General features: G+C 36.8%; 1 pseudogene; it reads right to left on the bottom strand.

The window, feature by feature from the left end:
• Positions 1-1,434: 1,434 nt before the first annotated feature.
• LOC128240431 (integumentary mucin C.1-like) lies at positions 1,435-7,222 on the bottom strand (annotated as a pseudogene).
• Positions 7,223-9,696: the final 2,474 nt, after the last annotated feature.

Raw genomic sequence — 9,696 nt, 5'->3', positions numbered from 1 at the left:
ATTTAACGAACTAGCAGGATCAGAATGAGGCCGTCGTGTTTAATCGTTAGTTCCGGAAAATAGGAAGAACATGTTAAGTCAGCTATACTATTTATTTCATAGATTCCATAGACATGCAAAAAAAACATGTTCGATTGAATAATCTAGAACATTTATTTGATTTACAATGTATGTGATAACGGTTGGCAAAGAAGAAAGAAATAAAATGGGAAATAAAAACAGTGAATTTAAGTTATGTATCGGTTAAAGTTTATTAGGAAGCACTTACCAAAATAAATGTTGCTGGAATATCGCATACTTTCGGCACATTTAATTGGTAAATGCATGCGTAAACTATTTATTTAGTAATGGTTTTAGATTGTTAGTATATGATTAGTATACAAGTACATAATAACAATGTTTACAATAGTCTACAATAATTATGTAATCAACCTAATAAGTGGGCCAGCCACTATATATTATATCGATTATCCTGATCTAAATCAACTACAGTCCAACCCCGCTGGCTCGAGCTCGCCTGAAATATGTTGGCTCGAACTAGAATTAAAGGACCGAATTCTTTACACTGAATGTGATGTAAGCATTCTCGCTTGGCTCGATTTTTCCGAGGCTCGAGGTATTTTCGCCGGTCCTTAGGAGTTCGAGAAAACGGGGTTCGACTGAATTGATTAATTGTTACTTATGTATTGGTAAGCTTGTGAAATACTGGCTTCTCATTGGACAAAAAAATGTTGACCATTAAAAAGGCAAATTGTTTGGAAATACCTCATATAAAAAGTATTCCTGTTTAAGTCTACAGAGTCACCTGATGAATAATTAACGACTGACTCAGCTTATGTACTAAAAATGTTGCAAAAGCACGGCAGATTTGAAATGTACACGCATTCCAATTTTACAAAATATAAGTTTGAACACTTTAGATTTTTGGCGCCCATTAAGGACTTACAACATGTATATGATATAAGTTTAACTAACTTACAATAGTGTTTCAATATAAACCCCCCCCCCCCCCCCCAGATATAATCACACGTTAAAACATGTTGCAATTAATGTAAATTGTGCAAAATACTCATGCAGGTAATCTCTAATGTAGAACAAAAGACCATGAAGCGTCAACACCACCATGTTGTTTGTAACAAAATGTTTGACACACAAAATGGAACTGGCACTAAGTATAGACTAACTTAATATCGCATTGAATTGTTCTCGGTGTGTTATTTATACCATTTTTATCTTACAGTTAACAAAAAAGATTAAAATACAAAGTTGACGTTGGTGTCAATATTAAGTTCACATAAGTCGTAGAAGAAAATTGATTCTTGTACAATTCTAGTATGATTGATATATTAACAGTAGCCTTCAGTAATGAGGAGCCGGTCCGCGGTCCCCGCAGCAGTAGCATTTTTCGCCGAAGTTGCGGTTGCCCCGACGGCATCATTTCTTATTTTTTCTTCCCCGCTTACGGCAGCTGGAGCAGGGCACTGGGGCTGTGGTCGTCGATGCAGGCGTTGTCGTTGTTGTTGTTGTCGTTGTTGTAGTCGTGGTTATGGTTTCGGTAGTAATTGTGTGTTCTACAGTGGTAGTCGTGGGTTCTTCAGTAATGGTCGTTGGTTCTACAGTGGTAGTCGTAGGTTCTTCAGTGGTAGTCGTAGGTTCTGTAGTGGTAGTCGTAGGTTCTTCAGTAGTGGTCGTAGGTTTAGCAGTGGTTGTGGTGGGCTCAGGTGTTTCTGTTGTGGTTTCTTCGCTTGGACATATGTTGAACTCTGAGACGCATCGGCCTTTGTAGCACACCTGATAAAGAGAAATATACAATTAATCATCGCAGAATAACATCAGATGAAGTGAACAAAATAATCGAACCTAATTCTTAAACCTTTCCAATGAGTAACACACTTTCCAGAATAACCTAAAATATGTAAGTTTATCAGATGGTTTACATTTGGTAGATCGAAGAAGTTCTTCAGTTATAAATACAGTTTCCCGGGACCCCCCTTCAACCCTTCCCCACCCACAACCCTTCCCCACCCACAACCCTTCCCCACCCACAACCCGACCCCACAATCTCATATTCGCTGTATAATTGGTGTGATGAATATTAGTGATGTTTTGCTATTGAGGTATACTGTCCATATAATCATTAGTTTAGTTTTAACTCATTTATATAACAACGATTGTGAAACATATTATTTCAACATTATATTATTATATTAGGTGTCCGCCTCTCACCCAAGAGGTTGTGGGTTCGATCCCCACTAGGGGTACTTTCTCATGGCCTCTCAAAAAGGACACAGTACTGGTTTCTGCCCAGGAAACGGACTCGAGAGTGATCTTATAAGCTATCAGCTTTCGTCTCAGTCGAGCTAAAATAAATTAGTATAAACCAACATTACATTAACACTCTCGTTGGCACGATTTTACGCGAGAGTGTGGTCTAGTGTTGTGGGGGAAATCGGGGTACCCGGAGAAAACCCATTTGTCCGGCTTGGTGACCACATAATCATTATGAAATTACTTATAAGCACTTCACATATAAGGCACGGGATCACGTGCTTACCGTTCCTGAACCACAGGGAGTCCCGTTCCAGACAAAGTTTGCCAGAGAGGTAGAGCACGAGCCTCCCGGGGTGGTCCGGCACGACACCTGTCCGCTTCAATAGCAACCCGCGTCCCCGCTTACAGACTGCGAAAAAACAAGAAGAGTTTATGCAAAGAAATACTAGTACATGTATAACGACCATCCGAACATAATTCAAACTAGCCAAAATGGCCCGAGATCAAATTCATGTAATACATTGTACTTTAAAGATTAACATGCTAAAAAGCAAACTGTAATTTGATTAAGTGTGAACTGGAACTTTCTTTCAATTTTTAAGTGTTCACTTTGCTAAGAAACGTTGAAACATCTCAGAATATTACCGAAACCAAAAAAGTTGGTGAACTTCCATCTTGTCCCAAAACAGGTAGGTTGGTAGAATCTTATTATTATTTATAATCAGGCTTCTCGTTATGTTGTAACTCACCTTTTGGGAATTTTGTTAAAGACATCTTCAGTGTAAAGCCTTTTGATCATTTTAAGACATGCTTTAACCGACAGCGGTAGGGTACGTGTCTATTTCGTGGGTACGGTCGGGTAACCCGAACCAGAAGTATTTGTAAGCCTTACCTACATTATAAATGCGAATACATTTCTTTAGCAATGAGCATAAAATACATATCAGTATACGATGCTTGGTAACAAATGTGTCTTTAAAGTACCTGGCTGCAGGCTGTGCTGTCGGGGTTTCCGGTGCGCCGCTTACACTGGAGGTCAAGGCTAGAATCCCGCTGTCCTAGAAGGCCGCTGCAGAACGCCGCCTGAAACTGCTCGTCCGTCAATCCACCGGTGTTCACTGAGCAGCTTGGATATCTACAGGAAGTCGAAAATATATCATGAACACCGTATTTTTTAGAAAATATTTAGAAAACAACAACATCTGAATAATCTTGAGAATCATAAAATAGATGACCGAAAGTGAAGCAGAAACAGCTGTATAAAACATTGTATACAGTTTTTTGTGTCGCCTGAAAAGACGACATATAGGGGTTACTTTTGTCGGCGGCGGCGGTGGCGTCGGCGGCGTCGGCGGCGTCGGCGGCGGCGGCGTCCGCGTCCCATTTTCGCTTGTACGGGGTATATCTCCTAAACTTTAAGTGGTATCAACTTCAAATTTCATATGTAGATAGATCTAATTGAGGGCAAGTGCAGTGCACAAGAACTGTTACTCTTGCTTCCATTTTTTAGAGTTATTGCCCTTTGTAATTTTTCATGCTTAAAGTTTTGTCCGGGACATATCTTGTAGAATATAGGAGTTATCAACTTGAAACTTCATATGTAGTTAGATCTCATGGAGGGCAAGTGCAGTGCACAATAACAGTTACTATTGCTTTCTTAGTTTTAAAGTTATTGCCCTTTGTTAATTTTCATGCTTAAAGTTTTGTCCGGGGCATATCTTGAAGAATATAAGAGGTATCAACTTGAAACTTCATAGCTAGATAGATCTCATTGAGGGCAAGTGCAGTGCATACGAACCGTTACTCTTGCTGCCATATTTTAGAGTTATTGCCCTTTGTTAATTTTCATGCTTAGGTTTTGTCCGTGGCATATCTCGTAAACTATAGGAGGTATCAACCTGAAACTTATTCCGTAGGTATATCTGATTGAGGGAAAGTGCAGTGCACAAAAATCGTAACTCTTGCATCTATATGTTTAGAGTTATTGCCCTTTGTTAATTTTCAAGCTTAAATTTTGTCCGGGGCATTTCTCGAAAACTATAAGAGTTATCAACTTGAAACTTTATAGATAGATATATCTTATTGAATGGGATCGCAGTGCACAAAAACTGTATCTCTTGCTTCCATATTAGAGTTATTGCCCTTTGTTAATTTTCATGTTTAACTTTACCTTGCACATTTTTTTAGCTCACCAGAGTGCTCAAGGTGAGCTATTGTGATAGGTCTTTGTCCGGGCATTTTTTGTCCGCGGAGTTAGCGTTGTTACCTTAAGTTCAAATGCCACCTTCACTTGAAAGTTAAATGGCAACATCATTGTCTATAAATGAATAAAATGCCAATCTAACAGCTATAATGTCGACAGTAAATAATTCGTCAGGCGACAAATCCGACTCGCGGAGTTCTAGTTTCTATACTTTTACATTTTCACATTCAGTATACGAAAGCCTTTGAAAATAAGAGCGATTTCCACAACACAATAAATATTCGGTCCCAAAGTAAACTATCGGTATGACGACTTCAAAATTTGAAAATACATGGTATGATAACATAACAGATTAAAATGGAAACTTGGGTCGTTAGTAACATCGGATCACTCGAGGGTTTAGCTCGGTCCCCGGCTTTCTCGAGCAATCTCAGATTTACTGTACGTGATCAATTTTCTAATGGATAAAATGGTGGGCGAATTGGGGAAAGAAAAGCTCCACAAACAGTAGCGTCCTTACTGGCTAAGATGGTTGACGAAGTAGTCGGCACTACATGTAGAGAAATTGTAGAAATTGTCCACAGTGGAGGAGGAGGGCGTGCCCAGGCTCGGCGACATAACGTTCACGGAGGTAGGGCAGTCGTTACCAGTCCCGTCATGTTGCGACCCAAGCCTAGAAGGTGTACACAGAAATAAATCATATGGTGTCCACCAAGCTGTTTTGTTTGCCCTTTTTCCATTTCTACGACAGCATTGACATCTAAAATGACCTCAACGAAAAACAAATATAACCCTGTGCGTGAAGTTGTCAACTGCATTCAATTGTATAAAAGTTCGACAGGTTGTCCATTAGTTATTTTATAATTTGTGTGCACGTCCAAATGATTCCGAATGTGTTAATACAGTGCGTGTATACCACGTGATAAATTGCGTCATAAATGCTACGTCGGAAGGCAACATTTTGCTTCGAAAGAAGACATTAAACAAAGAAAACTTTACTATTTGTTCACCATTTTAAATGAAACATAGCACACTCTACGCCGCTTACGGAGCCCCGCATTCGGTCTTTTACCAGAGTTTGATTGCGAGTTTAGTTTAAAACACTTCGAAAGACCTTTTCACAATACGGCCGCCTGACGAAGCACTGTCAAAACATTATTTCGGAAACAGGTTTGCCGAAGTGTTTGATAAAGCTAATCACCTTATGAAACTTCGGTAATTAAACGGCATAGACTGCCCTTTGTTTTATTTAAAATGGTGCAGTATAAGAAAAGTTATCTTTGATTTAAGTCTTTATTTAAGCAAAAAGTTGCATTCTGACGTAGCATATATGACGTAATATATCACGTGGTACACACACACTGTAATATATAAATATGAAATTGACAACCGAGGCGTAGACTCTAAGCCGAATCTTTCAAATCTGACAGATGATTTCATCTGCTTGATTAAAGGATCAGTACTTTAATTACGTCAGTACTGTTTTTACTTTTTAGACCCGCGAGAGGGTATTTTTTTTATTTCACAGGGCAATTTCGTTCAGTCACTCGGTAACATTATGGATTTGCTAATAGCGTGTATATGTGGATTTGTATGGGAAAATCACGTGAGGTATCATAAAAGCATTTATTGGATAGCTATGTTTTACTAACATGACCAATTGTTACAGTTGCAACTGGCTTCAGTCTTATCAGTTTTTGTTGATGGAAAAAAAAACAGTAAAAATAAAGTTAGTTCTGAAAATTACAAATACCAATTAGAGCTGCTTTGAATAGAGAGTCGAACCCCGTTGGCTCGAACTCTTAGGAATTTTCGCTCTTTTATTTTTTTTATGAAATATTGACCAATTTTTTTATCAGGATAATCTAAGAGGGAATGCGAATATAAAAATGGTAAAACATATACTATTTTGAATCATATAATGATTTAACGTGATAAAAAGAGTTGAGATTGAGATTTCAGTATTTTGGGGACATTTAACTGAAGCGGTTAGCACGAAACAATTCGTGAACGTTATAAGTTTATCTTACGGCAGTAATATGCCACCATATATTATTTACTTTACTCTTACTATTTGAGGAGTTGTTATTTAAGATATCCGATATACCACTATGTTGGGTCATCAGTGGTCAACATAACATTTTGTCCTATGAGATGGCAGTATTTCTCAAGTTTTCTAATGCATTTATTTCAGTAAATCAGCAGTTAGCCGTTATTGATTTTAATCAAGTGAAGCGGTAGATATAAACAGTTGCTGGCCCAGTACGTGGGTATTTACACAACATAATGTAGACCACTAAAACACTTAAAAATAGTCAGTATGTTTAAACACAAACGAAATGGTTATGAATCTCTGTCGAATCAAACCATTTTTTTCTGTTAGTACATAATGGCACTCTTTAACCATTACAATTATTTGTAAGCTTTAATACAACACAGACAACCATAATGTATTACAGATAGTACACGTTAACTCACCTAACAACCCTCCGGCCAAATCGTACCTGTAAAGGAATTGAAGTAAGCTATTAGTTATTTAAGTTTTAACAAATATTATGCATATTCTATTTACATGGAATGATAAAATTATCGCATAATCTGTAAAACATTGCATATTGCTTTGTATCATGTCTGTATTATCAGATTGGTCTCATCCAGTAAGTGGCATTGTTGGGGCGGGATCAAGTGTGGCATCATCCTTGTACTTACCTGGACTTTGGACTTGGGAAAGTATCTTTCAAACTTCATTTTTTAATAAGCATATTTATTATGCTTCCTGAAAAATCTGGAGGCATACTGTAACCGCTTCATCGTCTGCCCGACTGTCCATGTTCGGTCATATTATCTACTCATCAAGGCAATGTGCAAAACCACAGATCAAGGTCAAGGTCACATTGGTTTAACCAATGGCCTTGTTTTGCTTCCCCGCCACAAATCTGGAGGGTAATATAGGATTGCCGATTGTTGTCCATCTGTCTTCCGTCCTATCCATAATGGTGTAGTTTCCACTATATGCTACACCTCATTTAAGGCCGATATAGAAACGTCTCAATTCTAAACAATTCTTAAATAAATAAAAAAAAACATTGTAGTGGCTGAACCGCCTTATTGAAAATGCCTCAAAAAGAGAGAATACATATAGTCCTTAATCACCATCACTGTATCACTTCAAGCTGACACTCTTAAGTTTGGTCGTTAAAAACATCTACGACAGAACCTGTATTTTTCTTATCACAAACCGGTTTTTTGTGGTAATCAGGTTTTTGAAAGCAGAAATATATTTTTCACGCAGTACTATCTCGTTTGAAAAATAATCGATGCGTGGAGTCTAATACTTTATATCAACCTGTTTAGCAATGATGGCAAAAAAAATCAATCAAAGATGTTGTTTCCTGTAAACACACTGTGGCTGCAAATTTGGAAAGTTGATCTTACTTTTAACAATTAATGTGTTGTGACCATGCTCAAAGTCAGTTTTCATCAACCCATCCACAACATAATAATTAATTATGCAATATAATATTTGTACCTGAAACTGGTAGCTATAATATTGCCTAATTAATTATTATTTTATAGAGGGAAATTGGAATGGTGAACAATGACTTCGGACTTCGACAAATAACAATGGAACTCTCAATGATAACATTTGCTTTCAAAACTTTGAGCTACTATGGGTAAACATGTTTTGTAATTTCTAAGCCAGTTGAAATGTTGTTTCCACACTGAAATGAAAATTTAACTTCAAAGATAATTTTGTTCTAATGACATCATTTCACTGTGAAATGTCTGTTATAATAATAAAAGCACATATTGCCGCTTGTCCAAGCTTTTTAGTCTTTTGCTCGACTGGTTTGATTCATGAAACTCGTGACTAGAACTTGACCTTATGACGTCAATGCCGTATAAGATAGCGTAACCCAACAGAAACACTTTACATTGTTTGTTTCGAAATTATCTAATAAGGTCATTTCTAAAGAATATTCACAAAAACAACAATTGTGAACAAATATCAGTTCTAAATGGCGATTAGTATAGAAAGGAACGCTTGTTCGGACAGACCAAAAAAGGTGAGCCTTACCTATCGTAAAAATTACCTTGATTTCACTTTTCTTTTACAGCATAATCTGGGAATAATAAAACAACGCACTGATCTTAATAGTATTCCGGTTATAGCATTTACGGTAATATTAAAAAATAATTCAAATAAAAACATAAATGTATATGGACTCCTAAATTGTTTGCTGCTGCCTGTGTAATTCATGCTTTCCGGTCATAAAAGTGTAAGTATAAATTATTTTAAATATATATATATATAAGTTGTTCGAAACCTTTTTCTGAAAAAGGGTTATTTTTTATGAATGAACATCATACGTCATGTATGTTATAATTGTCTTAGATATTTTTGGTTTATACATACGTATAGATGGTATGTATTTGAACATTTGTTTCATCATTCGGAACTCCTCGGCCATTTTTTTCAAAAACAACCTCGGATGTATTTGGACGGTTTATATACTCAAAAAGTGGTACGTTTAAGTCCGCTGCAAGTAGATCGCGTTGTAATTTTATTTAGTAGTTAAACTTTGTGACATTACTCTTGGGATTCTTAAATATGTTTGCAATAATACAATTCAATAGCAATCAATTTAAACTTAGATCAATAAATACAACTCTAAAACACTACATTTAATTAATGATATAATTCGAATTTTTACGAACTACTTCAACTGATGTACCTGCATACATCCGAGGTTGTTTTCGATAAAAATGACCGAGGAGCTCCGAATGTTGTTTCATTGTCCAATAAAGATTTGCTTAAACCAGGATGTATTATTCAAACTACGTCGTGCTACTCGTACTAAAATAAACCTCACTTATGAAAGGAAATAACACTAACGTATGATACTTTAAACTTTCTTTTGATCATTCAAACTAATGCCATGGTACAATGTTCGTTTTGCACTGTTTGAATTACAGGACGAAGGAGGAGCTGGTACATCTGGTCTTTGTTTTATTTTCAAAACAACCCATTACTTAGAAATAAAGTCTAGATATGCATCACATACCTATCTCCTTAACGAAAATTTAAAAGCACGGACATGCTACATAAGGAATTTGACCCACAGACTTATTGATTTGCAGTATGTGAAACACTCGACATTCTTCGCGGTTGTTTACATTCAAAAACAAACGATCCATAATGTCAAGTTATTAAGTGGAAT

The sequence above is a fragment of the Mya arenaria genome, chromosome 7 (genome assembly GCF_026914265.1).
Source record: "Mya arenaria isolate MELC-2E11 chromosome 7, ASM2691426v1".
Taxonomy (NCBI): Eukaryota; Metazoa; Mollusca; class Bivalvia; order Myida; family Myidae; genus Mya; species Mya arenaria.
Note: the sequence above shows the minus strand (reverse complement) of the source record. Positions and strands in the feature narration are given on the sequence as shown.